A 23,816-nucleotide genomic window follows, 5' to 3' on the forward strand; every position below is an offset into this window, starting at 1 on the left:
GAGGAAATCTTTTCCTGCACCCCAGGAAGTGATTTGTTTTGTACTGTCAGTTTACAAGGAGTGCAGGAGGTCCTCCAAGGACAAACACTGAGTTGCCTCTATTAATCCCCAGAGAAACATGAGAGCGTAGCCAATTGTCAATGATGATGGGACTCGTAGTCCCAAACGTCCAAAAAGTATTAGTTCTTTGTTTGTTTTCTGCATCTGTGCCTTGACCAAAAAGGCTAACCCAAAATCAAGCTCACCATCTTAAAAAAGGCATGGCACACAAGGAAAAAAGAAGGGAAGGGAAGAGGGCAAAACAAGCTCAAGCACAAGTTCTTAACATTACAGTACTTAAAGTTGCAGCTGATGTCGGTGGCAGTTCTGACTGTCTTGCCAGAATAGAATAGTTCCTCCCTTGAAGCTCGCTCCTCTCCCAGATCTGATCCTGGACCAGAGCAGGTGATAATGCTCAGGCCAAGAGGACAGTTCTTCCCTCAGACAGCTGACTTGACGGCAGTTAGACTACAGGTTGGTAGGAAGCTGCAGCACAGACTAGCTGCAGAATAAGTGGTGATGCATTCAGTGGCAGTACCAGAGGAATGTGGTGTAGTTAATTGTGAGGCACTGCTCAGGAGCTAGATACCTTTATGGAATGTAGGAAGCTACCAGGTCAGACTATCTATCCATCTAGTAAGGTAAAGGTAAAGGGACCCCTGACCAGCAGGTCCAGTCGTGGCCGACTCAGGCTGGGCGCCATGAGGAAGACTTCAAACAGCTCACTTGGCTAACTGCCAAGTGAAACTAGACATGCAGAGAGCTTCTTTTCTGTTCTTTTATTAGTAAAGGTAAAGGGTAAAGGGACTCCTGACCATTAGGTACAGTCGTGGACGACTCTGGGGTTGCGGCACTCATCTCGCTTTACTGGCCGAGGGAGCCGGCGTACAGCTTCCAGGTCATGTGGCCAGCATGACTAAGCCGCTTCTGGCAAACCAGAGCAGCGCACGGAAACGCCGTTTACCTTCCCGCCGGAGCGGTGCCTATTTATCTGCTTGCACTTTGACGTGCTTTCAAACTGCTAGGTTGGCAGGATCTGTCCATCTAGCCCTGTACTTTTTATTTACTCTGGCTGGCAGCAGCTCTTGGATTTTTAAGATTCAGTGAGGATTGTTAAAGCTGCATTAATGTTTTTAATTGATTTTGTATCGTGCCAAAGCATTTATTTTGTGAAGTCTGTAATTTAACTAATTAATGATCAATACCTATACAACAGCACAACATCAATAAGTTTCCGTTCTTGGTTGCAGGCTGAGTGATGCTGTCCAGGTCACAATGGACAACAGGCTCCGGGAGGGGGACCAGAGAGTTAAGAGTTCTGTCACTCTTCATCAGTGATGGCATCAGCACTAGCCAATTGACCCTGAACATCATGAGAAGAGCCTGCTGAATCTGGACAATGGCTCGTCTGGCCCACCATCCTTCTTCCTGTGGACACCCAGATACCTGTGAGATACCCACAAACAGGACTTGAGCACGTGAACACTCTCCCCTCCTGGGGTTTCCAGAACTCCGACCATGGTTGTCATCTTCTGCTCACTAACCCCACAATGCACTGCTTCCCAGCTTTGTAGGACAAGGCCCAGGAAGGCGTATGCTCCTGCCTGGCTCTCCTACAGTGCACTGCGTTCTTTCCCCCACCCCAGCTCAGTAGGTTTATTCAGGACATTTTCAAGCCTTTTGTGTTTCTCCCAGATTAAGGCAGCTATTTTATCTATTTCTCCAACATGGCGAGTCGCTTCCAAGTATCCAAGCACATCATTAAGGGCAATCTGGCCTTGTCACACTTAAATAGCCTTCCTCTTTATATATTAAAAATGCATTAAAAGGCTTTCTTGTTTCCCCACCAATTAGAGAGGCACAAATTCCTAGACTACAAACATAACATTTTACCGGATTCTGCTCACACGTCAAGAGGAGCGTGCCTTTATTTTTAAATGAACGGCAGGTTTTTGTCAATTTATGGGTATAACATGGCATGCAATTTGAGCGTTATAGCTGCTAAATAAAAGGCTGGGAGATTATCCGTTTGTTAGCGTCTTCTCTGCATCAACTGTGTTGGCTTAGCAACACTCCTGTCTGACAGTACTTCCCCGTTGTTTCATGTGGCACTGTTTGTACAACTAAATATAAGAACACAGGAAGAGCCCTGCAGGATCAGGCCAAATGAACGGCCCACCTAGTCCATTATCCCATTCTCACAGTGGCCAGCCAGATGCCTGTGGAAAACTGACAAGCAGGATTCAAGCAGAAGAGCCCTCTCCCTTCCTGTGGTTTCCAGCAACTAGCATTCAGAAGTATTACTGCATCCAGCTGTGGAGGCAGATCATAGCCATCAAGGCTAGTCATGTGCATTATAAACACCATACACTATTAAGATCATTTCCGACAAAGCAGTTACTGGGCTTACTGTTCTCTCCTTGCCTTGGATCCATCTCCCCTCGTCCCTGCTTCCTGTCCCTCCTTCAGACTCCTCCCACACTATTGCTGGTTTTGCTTCTGAACTCCGTTCACATTGTTACACCTGTCCAGGAAAGGAAGGAGGCAGTGATTTGGCCCAACCTGGGTTCACAGCAATCAGCGCTGTTTCTGTTCCATTGCAGTTCACCTTGCGCTATAACCTATGTTTTTCATTTCACTATCCACTACATCCAACACTTATGTGATTATTTAGTTAGGTACCGTATTCTTCGCTCTATAAGATGCACCAGACCATAAGACGCACCTAGTTTTTGGAGGAGGAAAACAAGAAAAGAAATATTCTTGTAATGTGTATGGGTTGCTCGTGCGTAAGTTGCCGCCTCTCCAGGCTTTGTTGCCTTGCTAAACCTTTCAGTCTGGGCAGCCCTTCACTTCGTGGCTGCCTCAGTCACTAGCAGAATCCGTCAGTGGGCGTTTCTTAAATCTTTTCCAACATAAAAGTTGTTTGACACCCAGTCTCCTCCTACTCTCTCTGCGCGGAAGTCTTCTGCGCAGGGTGGGCGTGGGTAGCGGAGGACCCGTGCTCTCCCCGCTGGTGTCCGGTGAAGAGTCCTGGAGCCCTCTCGCCAATTCCCCCATCAGCCCCTCTATATCCCTGGTGTTGCGCTGATTTGCTTCCCTATCTGCGGAGCTGCCTCTCTCCCTGCTGGGCCCTTCTCCAGCATCATTTGAGAGCCTTCCCTCCGCCTCTTGCTCCGATGTCAGTTCCCTGACAATTCTGAATCTCAGAAGCCAGAATAGCAAGAGGGATTGCTGCGCAGTGAAAGCAGCAATCCCTCTTGCTGTTCTGGCTTCTGGGATAGCTGTGCAGCCTGCATTCGCTCCATAAGACGCACACACATTTCCCCTTACTTTTTAGGAGGGAAAAAGTGAGTCTTATAGAGCAAAAAATACGGTAATTAATTTCAGTGCAATAAAATAACGTAATTATTTACATAACATTTGTGGACTGAAAATAAACAACAGCCAATACTGCTCATATTTACTTGTGTGATTTCTGTTCCTGACCCTGGATGAACATGCAAATTGCAGGAATGTATGTTTCCATACATGAAATTCTCCAATACATGTCATCTGCCACTAGCAATCTACCAGTTGTCAACTTCTGTCTCCAGGCAGAAGCTATTTGCCCATGGACTTATTCATTATCTTTTCAGGGCCAGGATAAATATATCCTGAATTAACTGTAACTTTGACAGCTACTACTTTTCCTTAGGCTTAATCTGTTTCTTGGTTAATAAATTCACAACAAGTTTGCTGTTGTTTGTTGTTTGCTTTACACTTAATGATGCACTATTTTTGATTGTGAGCTTTTGAGACTGATTTGTGGTCTATTCTGTGTTGGCATAGTCTTCTCCAAGCCCTCCCAAATTCCCAAGCTTTGAACTGATGTGGCTCTACCCCTGCCTTTTTGCCTCCTGAACTCATGGGCTGCAATAGTTGGCTACACCACACACTCACATGTACACAGACAGACAGACAGAGACAAGGATACCCCCCTGTTTAGCTAATCCAGGGGTCGGCAACCTAAGGCCCATGGCTGGTAGCAGCCCACGGGGCTCATCTATCTGGCCCATGGCGACCCCTCCCGCCCCTGCCTCCGCTCTTACCAGCACGGCACGGTGCAGGGACTGACTTCTGGGTTGATGGCATCTGGGTTGATGGCATGCGCACGGGCTCTCCTCTGACCCGGATGTGCGCTGGAAATAGAATGTGTACATGCGTGCGGGATGGAAAAGTGCCCGTGCGCATGCACACACGCTATTTCTGGTGCACATCCAGGTCGGAGGAGTACCGGAAATAGCATGTGCACACGCCACCAGCCCATTCTCCGACAGACGGAGCATAGACTGGCCCGTCGTCCAGTAAGCTTGCTGACCCCTGAGCTAATCCATGTAGATCAGCAAAGGAGGGAGTTGTTGTGGCCTAAGGTCTCATCACCAGTGGCGTAGCGTGGGGGGTGCCAGGGGTGCCGGCCGCACCAGGCGCAAGATCTGGGGGGGGCGCGAGTCCAGAGGGAAGGGACAAGTTCCTTCCTCCGCCGGGCTCCCCGCCACCACCGCCAGCCTTGCGCCCTAGCGCGCGCGCCCCGCCGCCGCCGCGGCTGCGCTCCACTCACTGCTCACAGGAGGAGCAGCCGCTGCAGCAATGCCGATGCCGCCACCGACGCCTGGCCGGGCACGGGCAGCCTCCGCACCCCGCCGCCGCCGCCATCCCCTCGGCCCAGCCACAGGCGGTGGCTGCTTCTGCCGACTGGGAGGGAGGAGAGCTCCGAGGGGCCTCCCCGCGCCCTGCGCTCCCCAAAACCCTCCGAGAGGAAGCCGGTGGGCGGGCGAGGGTCTCCCGGCAGAAGGGGGCGCCGCTGGCTCCGGCTCTCAGCGCAAGTCTCAGCGGGGGGGGCGAGGAGGGAGCACAGCTGGAAGCCCCCGGACCCGGCCGGGAGGAGGAGAGGCGCTCGCAAAGCCCGGATCTGGAGCTCCACCCAAGGAGAGGAGGGGGCGGGGAGGCGCCCGAGGGGAGGGGGCTTCGGCTGACTCGGCCCGCGGGGGCTCCGCAAATAATAAATTTAATAAATTCCTGCTGAGCCTTTGGGGGGTCCTTGGCTCCTTCTCTCGCCCCCAGCCCCAGTGGCGTAGCGTGCGGGGGTGCAGGGGGGCCAGGCGCAACATCTGGGGGGGCGCTCGCACTCGAGTGCTAAAATCCACAGGTTAGGGGGCGCAAATTACTTGCCTTGCCCCGGGTGCTGACAACCCACGCTACGCCACTGCTCATCACATGATCACTTTGACGTACACGGATAAAATAATTTGCATTGCCATCAGGGCATTCAGGTCAAGTAACACTGTGTCTATCTTTTTCTTTTTACCACTGCTGCCCAAAGTTGGGGGAGGATTATATGAAGCTCCCATTTGTTGGGTCTTCATTTGAATGAGGCCCCTGAACTAGGAGTATATTATTGGCCATAGCAATGTGCAGCCCTTTGCAAAGTGTTGGCTACACACACACACACACACCAGCCGTCCATTGCTTAAGCCAGGAAATTTTCTGTCCTTGCAGCACAATTTCTAATGCAATGGTGAACAAATTTAGCATGAAATTTTGCTAAAGGCAGAACAAATGGTGCTACATTATAGGTCTCCACAAACTTACTGTGAGCAAATACCTTTTTTAAAAAAAACAAAACCTGTTTTTTGAAAGGAAAATCAATGTTCTCATTTCTTCAGTAGACCTGACACACACACACACACACACACACACACACACACACACGTATATTCAGATATTCCTGGGGTTGTGTATACACTACTGGCTCATAACACATCTAGGTTGTTCTTTTTCTCAATGCAGATTGAAGCTGGTTTAGGGGGAAATGCATCAAAACACAGCATTTTCATGAGAAACAACAGGATAGATACAGAATAGCTATGGGTTGTAGCTAATGAATGTACACTCTTTCCCAAACGAGAAGTGTTAGGAATGTGTGCTCAGCCCCAGTCAAGATCCACTGGGCCTGGCATCAAAGTCTGGTAAGCCCTTCTGGGAAGAGGAGAAGCAAGAAGAACGTGTGATGGACCTCAGCTCAGGATGGGGATAAATTAAAAGCTCACTGGAAACAGCCTCAGACTGACATTCCAGGTAGCACCCTACCTTTAGGAAGCTATAGCACTGAAGGACCACATAACATCCTTGACAGCCTGGGAGCTGCCAGAAAGGCCAACCAAGATGGTCAAAGGGATTGCAGCAAACTATAGAGGAGACTGCCCACCTTGTAGCCAGCTAGACTGAAGCAAGCAGAAATGCATCTTTATTGGTCCTGCAAGGCTTTAAGGGGACTCAGGCAAAAGACCCTTCTCAGGGATACTTCAAAGCTAAATACTGTTTTGGTTTGCAAGCTGCAGTGATAACGCTGGAGCCTTGCTTCTCCACCACTGTGGCCTGAAGGAACAAGCACTCCAGAATTGTGGATAAGAAAAGCTGTGTGAAGGAGCAGGGCGGAGATAACTCGGAAATTAAATGCTCTTTTGTTTGGAGCTGAAACTCAGCACTATGCCTGCCTGCTTGCCAGCGAGCTAGATCTTGGTATTTTAAAATAGAAAAGAAATGAATTATTGAACCATATGTGAGATGAATGAATGTATTATATTTGCGTGGACTTCTGACCTCTTGGTCCATCCTGTTTTATGAATACACAATGACCTATATTTTTTAAATAAAAGGCTAAAAAAAAGGATAACAGCCACTGTTCTTATGGAGTCAGCTCAGCTGAGAATATGTTCTTTTGTTCTTCTTAATGACCCACCTCTCAGTGGGAACAATGGAATAAACTTCACCAGTTCCAGGAATGGCTTAGTTTTCATCCTGGTTTTGGGAGATGCCATAAGATTGGGAAATCAACAGACCCATGACTTCCCCCAGCATGCCCATGATTCTTTCCATAACATCCCCATTTTCTGTCTTACTGACACAAGAGTTGTGGCAGGGGCAGACCTCGGTAATATGCTGTCCTATAGAGGCCATTTGGCACACACACACCAGCCCTCGCAGCACTGGTTTAAGCTGGGCTTCGGGAAGGTGGAGTGAGGCTCTGGCAGAGTCCTCCAGCTCTCCTACCGTATTCCCAAAGCCTGCTAAGGACTTGCTTGGCTTTGGGAAGGAGGACAGAGGGCTCTAGGACCCTGCCAGAGCCCTCCCACCTCATTCCCCAAGCCAGGCAAGTGTTTACCAAGCTTTGAGAAGGCACATTCCTCAGCTATGTGCCTGGTGTGACCATACCGTTCACACTGCCCGAAATCCGCCTCTGGCTCCAGAACTGGAAGGGCAAAAACCACGGGAGTTATGTACAGTGGCAGGGTGAGAACATCCAGCATTGTATCTCCCTCCCTGGTCCCAAGAACCCTGCAATGCAGGAATCACAGCTAAAGAATCCCTGACCATGTAACCTCCCTTTAAATACCTCCAAGGCAGAAGAGTCTACCGCCTTCTAAGTTCCACTTCCAAGTTCTACTCTCAAACAGTTCTTACTGTCAGATAGTCCTTCCTAACATTTAGCAGGAATCTCTTTGAATCCATTGATTAGGGTCCTACCCTCTGGAGCAGCAGAAAACAAGCTTGCTCCATCTTCCGTGTGACAGCCCTTTAGATCAGGGGTAGGCAAACTAAGGTCTGGGGGGCAGATGTGGCCCAATCACCTTCCAAATCTGGCCTGCGGATGGTCCGGGAATCAGCCTGCCCTTTTATTTAAAATTCATCTCTGGGTTATCTGTGGGGCCTGCCTGGTGTTTTTACATGAGTAGAATGTGTGCTTTTATTTAAAATGCATCTCTGGGTTATTTGGGGCGCATAGGAATTCGTTCATATTTTTTTTCCAAAATACAGTCCAGCTCCCCACAAGGTCTGGAGGACAGTGGACCGGCCCCCTGCTGAAAAAGTTTGCTGACCCCTGCTTTAGGGGGGCCATCCCATGGGGCGGACTGAGGCAAAATGGGATGGGACACCCCTGACTAGGGCCTATGTAAGAAGTGGGACCTACAGCAAGTCAAGTTCAGGTCTGAAGCCAAAAGCTACAGGGCAAGGTGGGTCAGATGTTGCTGGGCCAAGTGGGCAACTTGTGATTGGGTGATGCCATTTTGGCTGCATGAGGACCAGCATTCAGAGAACTGAGATTGTATGCTACAGTCCTTCCCGCTAGCTGGTGCCCTCTAGGTGTTGTTGGACTACAACTCCCATCAGCCCCAGCTCTTGTGGCGCATGGCCAGGGGTGATGGGGATTGTAGTCCAACAATGTCTGCAGGGAAGTCAGGTTGGGGGAAGGCTACAACCATAAGAAGAGAGTCACTTGCAATGCAGCTTCTCACATTTCGTGCATTGGTGTGCAACACAAAAAACCGAGGAAATGAAATTGTAAGCACCACAGTTGAAATGGTATCCCTTATCCCTGCTCCCAGATTGACTTCACTATATTCTGATTTAATGCAGTCTGACCTTTAGCTGGGACGGGAACAAGGAGCTGACATTCCTTGTTTAAAGGCAGGAGTCGTTATTCCAGGATACGCTTTCAAAATTAAGATTAAATTTGAGTGCCTTGGGACACTTGTAGGTTTTCATGGCTTCTTAAGCTCATCTCTGGGTACAAGTTCTTTAGAAGGAGGAAGGGAACCAATAGTTGAATTCACCTGGGAGGCAGTGGAGAAGGAAACTGTCTGAAGAGGTCACTCCACCTAGAATTATTTCAGGTGTATTTGATGATGCAACAGGACACAGCTCTATACAAGCCCCAGTAATTGGCTGATATTGCAAAGTGCAGGGTTTTGAAGGCACTATCAATCAGCTGATCAATGGTGCTGTCTTTACCTTCCCCCACATGACATCACAGAGGATGCCATGTTTCAGGATTGCTGGGAAATGTAGTTCTCCCAGTGCTAATGAAAGACAAAGGTGGGGAAGAGGACTTGACTTAAAACCCAAGATATTCTAGGATAGGCATGGGCAAACTCGGCCCTCCAGATGTTTTGGGACTACAACTGTCATCATCCCTAGCTAACATGACCAGTGCTCAGGGATGATGGGAATTGTAGTCCCAAAACATCTGGAGGGCCGAGTTTGCCCGTGTCTGTTCTAGGACCATTATGCTCGGCTCATATTTGAGGTGAGCACTGAAAGTCCCCAAGAGTTATATTTAATATGACACGCAAGTGACCTCACTTAATTTCCCCATTTTCCGTGCAACCATACACAACAGATAAGGTGTGCCAGTACAATTGATGACAGCAAAAGCCGAGAAAGATACCAAGAATTGCAGTTCTTCCCTTCACTGGCCATGCAGAACACCTTATTCTTGCCAGGCTGAAAAATGTTTGGGCTGTCATGCTCCCACTGATGAGGTTAAGACTGAGAGCATCTTTTCTGCTGGCATTTTCCCCCAAGATCAACATTCATTAGGAAGTGATGGAAACCTTTTGCCCTGAATCCCACAGTGAGTGAATTGCTTTTCACCATTCTAAGGAGGGAGGTGACCATCTGCAAAGAGACGAGTTGCTTGAAGGTGATGACAAGCCAGATGGGGGCCTTGACACTTGCTCCAGTGCTTATCCTTGAAGAAATTCTATTTTCTCAGCAGTCGGGGGGGGGGGAGTTCTAATAGAGCACATAACTTTTTTCTCAACCCACCTGTTCCTTCAAGAGTGGACCTTGAAAGTCAGATCAATTTCATAGCCACCTGCACTGAGCCATAACAAAATAGGAAGTGACCTTATACCTGATCAGTCCAGGCAGAGGTCTTTGACTTCCCTACCTAGAGGTGCCAAGGATTGAACCCGAGATTGAGCACCATGCTAAGTATATGCTCTGTCACTGAATTATGGGATATCAGATCTTTTTTTAAAGTCAAGACAGACCACTGATCCATCTAGCTCTGTATTGCTTACACTAGGGGTAACCCACATAGTATCTGTGGGATGTGAAACACAAGAGCAGTCAAGTACAACATTCCTAGAGTGAACATGTTTACACGTGGGGAGGAATCCTTGTCCAGCCAGCAGGTAAACTTCCTATTTCCTTCTGGGCTGGGACTGACTTCCTCTGCACGTGACTAGAGGTGGGTGTGGCCTCACCTGTGCAGGTAACGACAAAAGCACAGGGCAGGGCAGCCATCTCTCTTTTTGACTACATGCATCGAAGAAGCAACATCTGCTTAGCCAAAGATGCTGTCTTGGCTTCCAGCCAAGAGAGGACAAAGGGACTGTCTTCTTATGAGATAGTTTCTAGATATATGTTACTTTTCTAAGCTAAGTCTGCCTTCTGGGATCTGATTGTGAACAGAATGATATGTGAGTAAACTCTTTTTATGCTTTCATAGAAGACTGTGTCGTGTTTTATGAGGGAATAAGGAGGAAATACCAGAACAGTTATTATAGAGCCTGAGCAAACTCATCCGCTGCAAGTTTAAAAGGGGGAATGTTACTCTGCTAAATTGTGAACTTGTTAACACAAGTTGGAAAAGGATATAATCAAACAATATATCATCTCCTGCATCCCTGAACATTCCCACAGTATTCTCCAGAGTTGTTGGAGCCCTGGCCCTCGTGGCCAGTGCTCAATAATGATGGGAGCTGAAGTTCAACATCATCCTGAGGTTACCTCTGTCTTCACTGACCAGGAGAAGCTCTCTGGGGTTCCAGGCAGACGTCTTTCCCTGCCCTACCTAGAGATACCAGGCATTGAAGATGGTGCTTTTTACATACAAGTCTGTAATAGGTATGAGTTACTCGTGCGTAAGCTGGTGCCTTTCTCAGTTAATTTGCCTTGTTAAACCTTTCTGACTGCACAGCCCCTTCTCATCGTGACTGTCTCAGTCACTGGCAGAATCCGTCAGTGGGCGTTTCTTGAACCTCTTCCAACATAAAAGTTGTTTGACACCCAGTCTCCTCCTCCTCTCACTGTGCGGGAGTCTTCTGCGCAGGGAAGGCGTGGGTAGCGGAGGACCTGGGCTCTCCTCACTGATGTCCAGTGAAGAGTCCTGGAGCCCTCTCTCCAATTCCCCCGTCTGCCCCCCTTCATCCCTGGTGTTGCACTGAATGGCTTCCCCCTCTACTGAGCTGTTTCTCCCCCTGCTGCTGGGTCCTTCGCCAGCATCATCTGGGAGCCTCCCCTTCGCCTCTCCCTCCGATGTCAGTTCCCTGACAAAGTCATTCATTGTACCATTGAGTTATGGCTCTTCCCCATCGGATGGAGCCTACCAAGTATGTCTACTGACTTATAAAGCAGAAAGCACTCACAATGATGAGGAAGAACAAAGGTAGCTGCGTTATACCAAGTCAGGCCATTGGTCCATCCTGTTCAGCATTATCTACACTGACTGGCAGCAGGAACATCCCCACCCCTACCTAGAGATGACAGGGACTGAACCTAGGACTTTCTACATGCAAAGCAGATGCTCTACCGCTGATCTATCGCCCACCTGCTGCAAACAAAGCAAGCCAGTCCAGCTCTCCTTGAGAAGAAGACATTATGGTAGACCTATCAAGACTATTATAAGAAGAATGAATGATCAAATTACAGTGGTGCCTCGCAAGACGAAATTAATTCGTTCCGCAAGTCTCTTCGTCTTGCGAGTTTTTCGTCTTGCGATGCACGGTTTCCCATAGGAATGCATTGAAAATCAATTAATGTGTTCCTAGGGAAACCGCCTTCAGACCAGGTCCGGGGACAGTCTGTCCCCGGACCTCTTCTGAAGGCTGGGGGGGACAAGGGCTTTTCTTCCCACCCCCAGCATTTTAAAAAACCCCAGGACAGCGGAGGACTTCTCCGCTGTCCGGGGCGATTTAAAAGCCCCTGGGAAGGCAGGCAGAGGGGACAAAGACTTTTGCCCCCCGCCAGCCTTCAGAAGGTGTTCCCGCCCCCCCTCCCCACTTCGGAACAGCTTTCCGAAGTGGGGCGGCTGGGGCAGGTGTCCCCGCCCCCCCTTCGGAACAGCGTTTTAAAATGCTGGGGGTTGGGAGCGAAGCGCTGCCGACCCCCAGCATTTTAAAATCTCCCCGGGACACGGGGAGATTTTAAAATGCTGGGGGTTGGCAGCGCTTCGCTCCCGACCCCCAGCATTTTAAAATCTCCCCGGGACAGGGGGAGATTTTAAAATGCTGGGGGTCTGCAGCTAACGCTTCGCTGCCGACCCCCAGCATTTTAAAATCTCCCCGGGACAGAGACTTCTCTGCTGTCCCTTGGAGATTTTAAAATGCTGGGGGTCGGCAGCGAATGCTTCGCTCCCGCCCGCCAGCATTTTAAGATCGCCCGGGGCAGGCGGGGGGAAGGCAGGCGGGGGGAGCAAAGACTTTTGCCCCCCGCCGGCCTTCAGAAGAGGTCCTCTTCTGAAGGCCGGCTGTGGGCGAAAGTCTTTGCTCCCGACCGCCAGCATTTCCCTATGGGCTTTCGTCTTGCGATGCAAGCCCATAGGGAAATTCGTCTTGCGAAGCGCCTCCAAAACAGAAAACCCTTTCATCTTGCGGGTTTTCCGTCTTGCGAGGCATTCGTCTTGCGGGGTACCACTGTAGAGCATAAATAGGTGTCGCCTAGAGATCCTCATCTCCATTCCTTAAGCCCCCATCCTGTCTTCCCAGCCATCCCTCAACTTTTTAAACCTCTTCTAGCAATTTCAGTCCATGTTCAGCATGGTGGGTGGGAAAAAATCATTTGAGGCGGTTAGGCATTGGAATAATGTGTTGCGGTGTGTGGAAGTGCTAGGTGTGGCCATCGCCTATGCCTTCAATTTTTAGGGGTATTCCGTTAAAGGAATCTGGGGGTCGTGTATTCCGTCCGATGCCTGCTTGGCGGGAGGCCTTGGCACGACCCTCGGTGACAGCAGGGGTGAGCCTATGGTTGGATTAGCATCAACAGGCTCCACCTACTGGTGAATAACCCACTTGTTTCGATCCAATGCCTAAGCCAATACCTTTCAATTGCTGTAACCAATAAAGTTGTGGCCTTTTCTAGCCCATTAACCTTATATCACGTGTCCTTGTGTCTTTATTTCACTTCGCCTGGATCGGGTCCTCGAACCACAAGAATGAATGATCAAGTTAGAGCATAAATAGGTGTCACCTAGAGATCCTCATCTCCATTCCTTAAGCCCCCATCCTGTCTTCCCATCCATCCCTCAACTTTTTAAACCTCTTCTAGCAATTTCAGTCCATGTTCAGCATAGTGGGTGGAAAAAAATCATTTGAGGCCAAGGAAGGTTGCCTGTAATCTTCAGACAATGGATGATTTATTGATGGAAGTCACTGGGAGCTAATCATTAGGTGTTAGGCAAAGCCCTGCTTTTGCTACCTCCAGACAACTTCGGGAACCCTTGCTAAGAAGCTCTGTAATTGCAGTGCACACTTTTTATTTCATAAAAAGCAAAATTGACAGCCTTTCCTGCTGCTTGCATTTGCTCCATTCCCCTCCTTGCAAAAATGGAGCCAATTGGCAGTTGGGCGGGTGTGTAACTAAATCCAAGTGGCTTATCGTTTGTGAAGTGAGTGACAGAAAAGGCTGGAAGTAATCCCAATGTCATTGGCAATTGCATGCAGGAAATCCGAAGAAACGCGAGCGTTTCCCCCTTCACTATTATCATGAGTTTGGGGTGGGTAGGCTGAATACCTGGGCTGGAATCCCAGAAATGGGCGAGCAAGTGGATTGGGCCTCAAAGGTTTGTTCACACAGTGCTGGGATCTCCATGTCTTTGGTGACCAGCGGGGGTGGGGGGGTAAGCATTATCCTATTGGTTTGGGTGTTGTCACCTTCTCTGCTCTAGGTTCTGATGTTTATTATTAATATCTATTTTTTAAACAATAAACAATAATTCAACAACATTTCAAATTTAACATTCAATCAACCTAAGACTTCCCCTCCCTCCCTCCATGGTTTCCCCAATGCTGCATATTATAATTACTCTATATGCCTTCACTTCCTCACAAAAGAAAGAAAGAAAGAAACTCCACTGCTGTTCTTACCCAAATCCTATCTGCGTTTTAGCATATTTACACTGAGTTTTTAAATAGTCTACAAACATTTTCCAATCCTCCTTAAGTTCAAACTCTTTTTTACCTCTAATTTTACATGTCAAGCTTGCCAATTCTAGATAGTCTGTCAATTTCAGCTGCCATTCTTCTTTAGTAGGTACTGCCTTTCCACACCATTTTCATGCATTTATAATATTTGCGCAGCAGTTGTTGAATAAAGAAATAGATTTGTCTGTTTTGGAGACGGGCTTCCGGAATGGATTCCATTCAATTTCAAAGGTATGACAAAGATTTGACACTGAATTATACATTTTTGCTAATTTACTTAGTGTTAGGTAAAGGGACCCCTGACCATTAGGTCCAGTCGTGGCTGACTCTGGGGTTGCGGCGCTCATCTCGCTTTATTGGCCGAGGGAGCCGGCATACAGCTTCCGGGTCATGTGGCCAGCATGACAAAGCCACTTCTGGTGAACCAGAGCAGCACACGGAAACACCGTTTACTTTCCCGCCGGAGCGGTACCTATTTATCTACTTGCACTTTGACGTCCTTTCGAATTGCTAGGTTGGCAGGAGCAGGGACTGAGCAACGGGAGCTCACCCCGTCACGGGATTCAAACCACCGACCTTCTGATCAGCAAGTCCTAGGCTCTGTGGTTTAACCCACAGCACCACCCGCGTCCCTTTACTTAGTGTTAGGTACCATCTATATATAATTTTCATAAAGTTTCCCCTCAAAGTATAACATGCTGTAAATTTCAACCCAGATTTACACAGCTTTCCCTATTATTCTAGTTTTATATTGTGTCCCACATCCCTTGCCTTCTCTCCAGGTTCTGATCTCGGAGAGTGGTTCTGGGGAGAGACATTGATCGTTTCCAACTTCCTCATTGTCTGCATAACATGACAGCAGGATTTCTGAAGATTGTGGTGATGTCTGAGTCATTCTAATGCTGGTGCAAACCAGCATCCTTCAGGTCTCACTGTGACAGTCTGCTCATTACGGCGTAGTATATTTCTCAGGAAGCATCTGAACCACATTGTCAAAGGTCATTAACAGCCGGCCATTTGGAAGTGCAGCTGAAGGGTCATAAATGGAACTGAAGGATAAAAACGGGATGAAGTGCTCTCTGGTTCACAGTCGAATAGACACTGCGATGGGTTTCTTCCCCAGCTGGGCCTGTGCAATGATATTAATGGCAACTCATAGGAGCCATTCAGTGGGCATCAGTACATGAAATGTTCCGTGTTCATCAAGGCGTCTTGCCGTCATGGTGTGAGTGGATAGGCCCTTCTTGGCTAGCCAAGTGCACTCAGTCTATCAGCTAATTAACACCAGGGACTGGGGAGAAATCCGATTCGATCGCATTTAAAGGCAAACCTACCTCATTCATACTTTCTGAAACAATGCATGAGCTGAAACACTACTGCCCTTGCAAATTTGCACCTCTCCCAGTTTGGCAATCCTGTTCTCCAGCCAAGTAATGTGTATAAAAAGGAATGCGTGGAGGTAAGATGTCCATAAAAAATGGAAATATCAATGGAAATTACATGCAAAAATGTGTTATTTTAGAGAAACTGCTTTGCAAAAATGTATGTTTTTCCATATCTCGTAGTTTATTGATTTGGGCTCTTTTTTTAAGTGCAAAGATAAGAAAAAGAAGGAAAACAAAGAAATGCAAACTATGAAGCATCACAGCCTGGAAGGACAAAAGTACAAAGATACAGCTCTGCTCCAAAGGGATAATAATGTTTAGGGAAGTTTTTAATGTTTGATGCATTACTGTATTTTAATATTTTGTTGGAAGCTGCCCAGAGTGGCTGGGGAAGCCCAGCCAGATGAGCGGAGTAGAAATAAATTATTATTATTATTATTATTATTATTATTATTATTATTATTAAGCATTAACCCATGCAAAGATTCCCCTTACAGATATCAATGATACATAGAAATAAAAGTATTCTGTACCTGTGAGTTTCATCATTGTTGAGAACAAAGGTTCTACAAAGCCTTAGACAAGCCAGATGTTTGCATATATATTGAGGTGTGTAGTTTTAGGACCCACCTTATTGTTGTGATTGTAAGTTGTTTTAAACTGTTTTCATTTTGTGCTTTAATTCTGCAACCCACCCTTGGATCTTAGGGTGAAGATGGGTGTAATGGGAATTGGGGTTGCTTGTGCGTAAACTGCAAATTGCTCCAAGCTAGTCGTATAGCTAAAACTTTCCCTGGTTTGACAGCCCTTACAACGCGACTGTCTTAGTCACTGGCAGAATCCGTGAGTGGGCGTCTCCTAAATTTCTTCCAACATAGAAATTCTTTGACGCCCAGTCTCCTCCTAGATTCTCTGCGCGGAAGCCTTCTGCGCAGTGTGGGCATGCCAAGCGGAGGTCCAGTGCTCTCTCCGCTGATTTCACTGGAAGAGTCTCGGAGCCTCCTCTCCACAGTACTCTCCGCCTCTCCTTCCTCCCTGGTGTCCCCTGGATTTCCTTCCCCAGCGGAAGCTCTCTCTCTCTCTTTCCTAGTTCCCTCCCCTGCATCATTGGAGCGTCTTACCTCTCCTCTCGCCTCTGATGGCAGTTCCCTGACAATGGGTAACTAACAACAACTACTGGTGGCACAGAGTGACCATATGGCTCAATATTCATGTTAGAAATAAAATCATGCAATATAGCAAAAACAACAGCATCCCACCCACAGTCATTGCAGCTCTGTCCTTTAGATACGTTTAGTTTATGAGATATCTTTTCAATTTGCCCAACCCCAGAGAACCACCAATCCAAATTATTAAGACTGAAGGTCTTCCAGGAGTTGGCAACAGAGACCTGGGCTGCTGTTAAGAGATGAGAGATAAGTTCTTTGCTTTTCAAATCCCATTCTGTTTCCATATACAGTGATACCTCAGGTTACATACGCTTCAGGTTACAGACTCCGCTAACCCAGAAATAGTGCTTCAGGTTAAGAACTTTGCTTCAGGATGAGAACAGAAATCGTGCTCCGGTGGGAGCAGGAGGCCCCATTAGCTAAAGTGGTGCTTCAGGTTAAGAACAGTTTCAGATTAAGTACAGACCTCCGGAACGAATTAAGTACTTAACCTGAGGTACCACTGTACATGTTCAAAAGTGCTAGTTGAGAAGATGAGGCAACAGTTTGATTATATAACAAAGAGATCTCAATGAACACCTTTGAGCAGCTCCACTATGTGTGCTTATAAAAATAAATAAATAAGCACATTAGGCAAAGTTGCACATGAACCTATGTCTTTCAGGAGAAAATCATACCAAAAATGCTTATGAAGTTTCATGAAGGCTTTTCTTTTTTACAAAATAAATAAATGCTCAAGATGATGTGGAAATGTGGGAAACTGAAGTTGAAATTGGGAAAATGACCAACTGAAAGGGACAAATTCACCCATTCCTATACCGGCCTCAGCCCAGTATACCTGAAGGTATCTCCAGCCCCACTATTCAGCCTCCAAGGGCCTTTTGGCATTTCCCTCGCTGCGAGAAGAGAAGTTACAGGGAACCAGGCAGAGGGCCTTCTCGGTAGTGGCGCCCGCCCTGTGGAATGCCCTCCCATCAGATGTCAAGGAAATAAGCAACTATCTGACTTTTAGAAGACATCTGAAGGCGGCCCTGTTTAGGGAAGTTTTAAATGTTTTATGTTTTATAGTGTTTTTAATAATATAAGGGTGCCAAAGCTCTCAGGAGGCCCCTGATCCCTTAAGTTTAAAACCTGCCACTTGTCCAAACTTTTGAATTTTTTTCTATTACTCTGGGGAGAGAATTCTTTGGGTCTTCTACAGAGATAACCAAATCGTCAGCGAATGCTTTCAATTTAAGTACATTTTTCTTTATTCTTATTCCTGTGACTTTTTTATCCATTCTAATATTCCTTGCCAAAACCTCCAGGACCAGAATGAACAAAAACAGTGATAATGGTCATTTATACATCAAAATCATCTTCTTGGTTGTTGTTTTTTTATTTTTATTTTTTTATAATGATTTTTATTGCATTTTTTTCCCAAATTACAGATAAAACAGAAAAAAGAAATAACATAAAGAGTAGAAAGAAAGAAAAAAACAGAAAATCACAACCATTTCAACAACTTATTTCAGATTTCCATCGGACTTCCCCACATCTCCCACATAATGCATTCTTAACAATAAAGTTATCAGCAAATTATAACCTTATTTCGTGTGTTTCTTTATATTTTCAATTGCTGTTTAAGTTTAAATCTCTTATTTTCCATTTACTCTAAAAATATAACATATTGTCATTTTTACCCATTTAAACTTTGATTCTTTCATAAATATTATCCAATTTCATAAATAATTAAACTTTCGTTGCTGGGGCTAACATTCCAAATCATACGGCATCTTAAGATTCATATAACTTATAGTACTTTTGCAGATAGTCTTTGAATTTTTTCCAGTCCTCCTCCATTGCCTCTTCTCCCGAATCTCGGATCCTTGCAGTCATTTCGGCTAGTTCCATGTAGTTCATCAATTGCGTCTGGCAGTCCTCCAGTGTGGGCAAATCTTGGGTCTTCCAATGCTTAGCGATAAGGATTCTTGCTGCTGTTGTTGCATACATAAAAAAGATTCTATCCTTTTTTAACACCTTCTGGCCGACGATGCCCAGAAGGAAGGCCTCCGGTTTCTTGGGGAAGGTGTACTTAAACACCTTTTTTAACTCGTTATAGATCATTTCCCAGAAGGCCTTCAATCTTGGACAAGTTCACCAAAGGTGAAAGAATGTCCCCTCAGCTTCCTTACATTTCCAACATTTATTATCGGACAAATGGTATATCTTAGCCAGCTTGACCGGGGTCATGTACCACCTGTATACCATTTTCATAATGTTTTCTTTCAGAGCATTACATGCAGTAAACTTCATACCGGTGGTCCATAACCTCTCCCAGTCCTCAGACATGATATTATAACCAATGTCCTGAGCCCATTTTATCATCGCTGATTTAACTGTCTCATCCTGAGTGTTCCATTTAAGCAGCAAGTTATACATTCTCGATAATAACTTGGTCTTTGGTTCTAACAACTCTGTCTCGAGTTTCGATTTTTCCACCTGGAATCCTGTTTTTTTGTCTAGCTTAAAGACCTCATTAATTTGGGCATAGTGTAACCAATTTTGCACCTTATCCTTTAATTTTTCAAAGCTCTGCAACCTCCAATTACCTCCAATGTTTTCTATTATTTCCCAATATTTCGGCCAGTATGCCTCCATATTGGGTTTTTTCCGAGCCTTGGCCTCTATTGGTGATATCCACCTCGGAGTTTTGCTTTCCAATAAGTCTTTGTATTTTTTCCAGACCATATATATTGCTTTTCTGACAATATGGTTTTTAAACATTCCGTGTGTTTTTCCCTTGTCATACCACAAATACGCATGCCAACCTAGCGAATTATTAAAGCCTTCCAGATCTAGGACATCAGTGTTTTCTAACAGAATCCAATCTTTCAACCAGCAGAAGGCCGCAGCTTCATAATATAACCTTAAGTCTGGCAGGGCAAACCCCCCTCTCTCCTTTGCATCAGTTAGTATTTTAAACTTTATTCGGGGCTTTTTGCCCTGCCAGACAAACTTGGAGATGTCCTTCTGCCACTTTCCAAAACATTCCACTCTGTCCACAATCTGCAAGGCTTGAAACAAAAACAACATTTTTGGCAAAACGTTCATTTTTATAGCTGCAATTCGGCCTAACAAGGATAGTTTCAATCTTGACCAGATTTCTAGGTCTTTTTTAACTTCTGACCAACATTTCTCATAGTTATCTTTAAATAAATTCAAGTTCTTAGAAGACAGATTGACCCCCAGGTACTTCACTTTTTTGACAATGTTTAGTTCTGTTTCCTTCTGGAACCCCTCTGTTTCAGTAGCTGTCAAGTTTTTCCCTAACACCTTAGTTTTTTGTTTGTTCAACTTAAAACCCGCCACCCGACCAAATTTCTGAATCAATTCCAAAACTCTTTTTGTACTAGATTCTGGCTCCTGTAATGTTAAAACCAAGTCATCTGCAAATGCTTTCAGTTTATATTGTTTCGCTCCGACCCATATTCCTTGTACCTGCCGATCTTTCCTTATCATGTTCAGCAAAACCTCCAGGACTGAAATAAACAATAAAGGGGAGAGGGGGCACCCCTGACGTGTTCCTTTTTCAATATGAAGTTCTTCTGTCACCACATTATTCACTATCAACTTAGCTTTTTGTTCTGAATAGATTGCTTCTATTCCATTCTCAAACCCCCTTCCCACTCCCATCCCTTCCAAATTTTTCTTCATAAATTTCCAAGAGATGTTGTCAAAGGCCTTCTCCGCATCAATAAAAATTAACACTGCTTTAGTGTTAATGTTTGTTTGTAAGAGTTCCAAAATATCGATAATATTCCTAGTGTTATCAAACAAATGTCTACCTGGGAGAAAGCCAGCTTGGTCCTTATGGATTACTTCATTTAATACTTTTTTAAATCTATTTGCCAAAATGTCTGCAAATATTTTGTAATCCACGTTTAGGAGTGAGATGGGACGGTAGTTCTTAAGTTGAGTCTTTTCAGTTTCCACTTTAGGTATCAGTGTGATGAATGCTTCTTTCCACGTATCTGGTGCCCTCCCTCCCCCCATAATCTGGTTGCAAACCTCCATTAATGGTTGTATCAAACAGTCTTTTAACATCCTGTAGTACTTGGAGGTAAGTCCATCAGGGCCTGGAGATTTGCCTAGTTGCATGTTCTGAATGGCATCCTCGATTTCCTGTTGTGTTATTTTACAGTCCAAGATTGATCTCTTCTCTTGAGATAGTTCTGGTAGGCCGTTGTCTTTCAGAAATTGTTCTATCTCAGTTGCTTCCTCGGGCCCTTGTGTATACAGTCTTTTGAAGTATTTCTGGAAGCACTTTCTAATTTCTCCCGGTTTCTGAATATTTTTCCCTTCAACTTCTAGATTGGTAACATAGTTTAATTTTTGTCTCTTTTTCAACTGCCAAGCTAGCAGTTTCCCACATTTGTTCGCAGATTCAAAAGATCTTTGTTTCATTTGTTTAATTTTCCATTCCACTTCTTGGTTAATCAATTTCGAATATTGTGATTGGTGGAATTTGATTTCTCTTAAAGTCTCTTTTGATTTTGTATTCAATCTTAATTTTTTCTCTCCTTCTCTTATCTTCTCCAATATCTTATCCTTTTTCCCATTCCAGAATTTTTTCTTAATCGTATTCTGTTGTATCAGAAACCCTCTCATAACAGCTTTGCTTGCGTCCCAGATTATTCTTTTTTCCACCGAGGTATTCAAGTTAATTTCAAAATAATCCTTTAAAGCTTTTTGGGCCTTCTTTACAATCTCTTGATCTCTTAACAGGTTGTCATTCATTTTCCATCTGAAGGAATCGGCAGTAGTAAATCTCATTTCCATTTTCAGAGCGTTATGGTCGGAGCAAGTCTTTGGGCAGATTTCTATTTTTGTAGTCTTAGGTGCCAGCCCTCTAGTTGTCCAAATTTGGTCGATTCTTGTCCATGACAGGTGGGCCTCAGAAAAGAAAGTTCCTTCTTTACCTAGGGGGTTTCTCGTCCTCCATAAATCAATTAAATCCATATTGTCAGTTAGTTCAAAGAAAGTTTTTGGTAGTCTTCCATCTTTGGTCAAATTCTGGTTCTGTGACTTATCCATAAAGGTAGAGACAACCCCATTCATGTCTCCCATCATAATGATGTTAGAATAGTCCAGATAGTCCAGTAGTGTCTCATGTAGCTTCTTATAAAATTCTGATTTCCCCTCATTTGGTGCATAAATTCCTAATATCAAAACTTTCTCTCCTTGCGTCTGTATTTCAATAGCCAGGATTCTTCCTTGTTCGTCTTTGAACAAAAATTTTGGTGATAAATTCTCTTTAGCGTAGATCACCACGCCTCTCTTCTTAACTCTATCTGATGAAATAAATTCTTGGCCTAGTCTTTTATTTATTAACACCTTCCTATGTAGCCTGGTCACATGGGTTTCTTGCAAACAAATTATGTCCAAATTTTCTTTCTTTAAAATATGGAAGATCCTTTTGCGTTTTTCCGGGGAATTTGCGCCATTAATGTTCCAACTGTACAGCTGCAGAGACATCCTGTATCAATCTGTTGTTGCTCTTTATGGGGCGTCTTCTTTTTTGTCCAAATCCGAGGGTGGTAGCTCTTTTCCAGACTCTGGTGGTGGCCAAATAGCTGCCGCTCCTTTCTGCAAGTCTTCTCCGTGGTCGTGTAGAAACTTCTGGCTGTCCTCTTTCGTTTTGATTTTAGTCTTCTTTCCTTTGTATTTGAATGAAAGGCCTTGTGGAAACTCCCACCTGTATGGTATTCCGTTACCTCTCAAAAGTCCGGCTAGGTCAGTGTAGTTAGATCTGAGATCCAATAGTTGTTTAGGAATATCCTTGTAAATTTGTGCTCTTCTGTCCTGGATCTCGAGTGCTTTGTTAAAATGTAGGTCAAGTAGCTTGTCTCTCTCCTGCTTGGTCCTTAAGATAATCAAACAGTCTCTAGGCCTGTCCTTCCCGGTAACTCTTCCCAATCTGAATGCAGTTGTTATTTTAAAATCTGTATCTTCTTTTATACCCCAGAATTTAGAAAATTCTGCTGTCAAGAAGCCAGTCAAGTCCTCTTTCTCAATCTCTGGGATAGAGCGTAATCTTAAATTATTTTCCCTATTTCTCAATTCCACCAAAGACAGGTAGGCCTGCTGGTCAGTGATATGTTTATGGAGCGGCCTTACCTCTCCTTTCAATTCGTCCACTTTCTGAATTGCTTCACCTGCTTTTTCATTCGCAGCCTCGGCCAATTTCCGATTTTCAGATGTAGCGTCCTTTAGATTTCCAATATCTTGTGCATGCTTAGCCACTTGTTCAGAAAGTTTGGTGATTGAAGATGTGGCTAAGTCAATTTTTGCAGTTTGATCATCCACTTTTTTATTCAAAATTGCAAATTGTTGTAACATTTCCTCTAAGAGAGTGCTAGAACCCCCAGCTGCCATATCCTCAGTTGTTGACTGTTCAGCTTCCTTAGATGGGGGTGTTGGTGATGGTACAGCCTGTAGGACAGCAGGGACTGAAGATCTACGAGCCTGGGAAATCAGGGTTGTTTGTACCAATTGGCCTTTCCCTGCTTTCGACGCAGCTCTTGTTTTTACTCGGTCGCTCATTCCACACCTGTCTTTGGATTCAAGGTCAAACTGTCAAAAATTCCATGGGAAAGACAGGCCTCAGAGTAAATAACCAAACCACAGAGAGTCAAAACAAAGTTAGTTCTCAGGAAATTGTAAATCCCAAACTCCACTAGAGGGAGTATTGCTACAGTTCAGGAAAGAAGAAACAAAGTTTCAGTCGCCATTAAAGTTCCTGCAGTTAAATAAATTAACAATAGTCTTTAGAGAAGACCTTTTCCCTCTGGCAGAGCCCTCTCAATGTTGCCACATTAGTTTCTCAGGAGGTGCAAAATACAGTTATTTAGTTGTATCCACCAGTGATGCCTCTAAGTATCCATTTCAACTTTGTATGTGTATCCGCAAAACAGCTTTTTGCTCCACTGCAAGCCCGGGACTGGGGTTTTTAAAGTTTAAAAATCCAGCAGAGGAGAGGGTCCCCAAGTAGAATAAACACAATAGCAAGGAAAATAAAGATAACTTGCCTTTCCATTCAGTTTCTGACTTCACCAGACGTATGATGTTTCCCGTTTTAAAACCCTTTTGTAATGCTTCCAGCTTGTCAGTTCCTTTGCCTTTGATCACTAAGCACCACCGGGAGACGGACTTCC

At 45.3% G+C, this 23,816-nt stretch overlaps 1 long non-coding RNA gene across 1 annotated transcript; it reads right to left on the reverse strand.

Annotated features, from left to right (window-relative positions):
* Positions 1–1,401: 1,401 nt before the first annotated feature.
* LOC309521215 lies at positions 1,402–7,417 on the reverse strand. The gene is made up of 3 exons (XR_014214572.1): positions 7,294–7,417; positions 2,450–2,563; positions 1,402–1,485 (listed from the first exon to the last, which is right to left on the reverse strand). It is a non-coding gene; the product is annotated as an uncharacterized lncRNA (long non-coding RNA).
* Positions 7,418–23,816: the final 16,399 nt, after the last annotated feature.

Source organism: Podarcis vaucheri (genome assembly GCF_965113315.1).
Source record: "Podarcis vaucheri genome assembly, chromosome: 16".
NCBI classification, from domain to species: Eukaryota; Metazoa; Chordata; class Lepidosauria; order Squamata; family Lacertidae; genus Podarcis; species Podarcis vaucheri.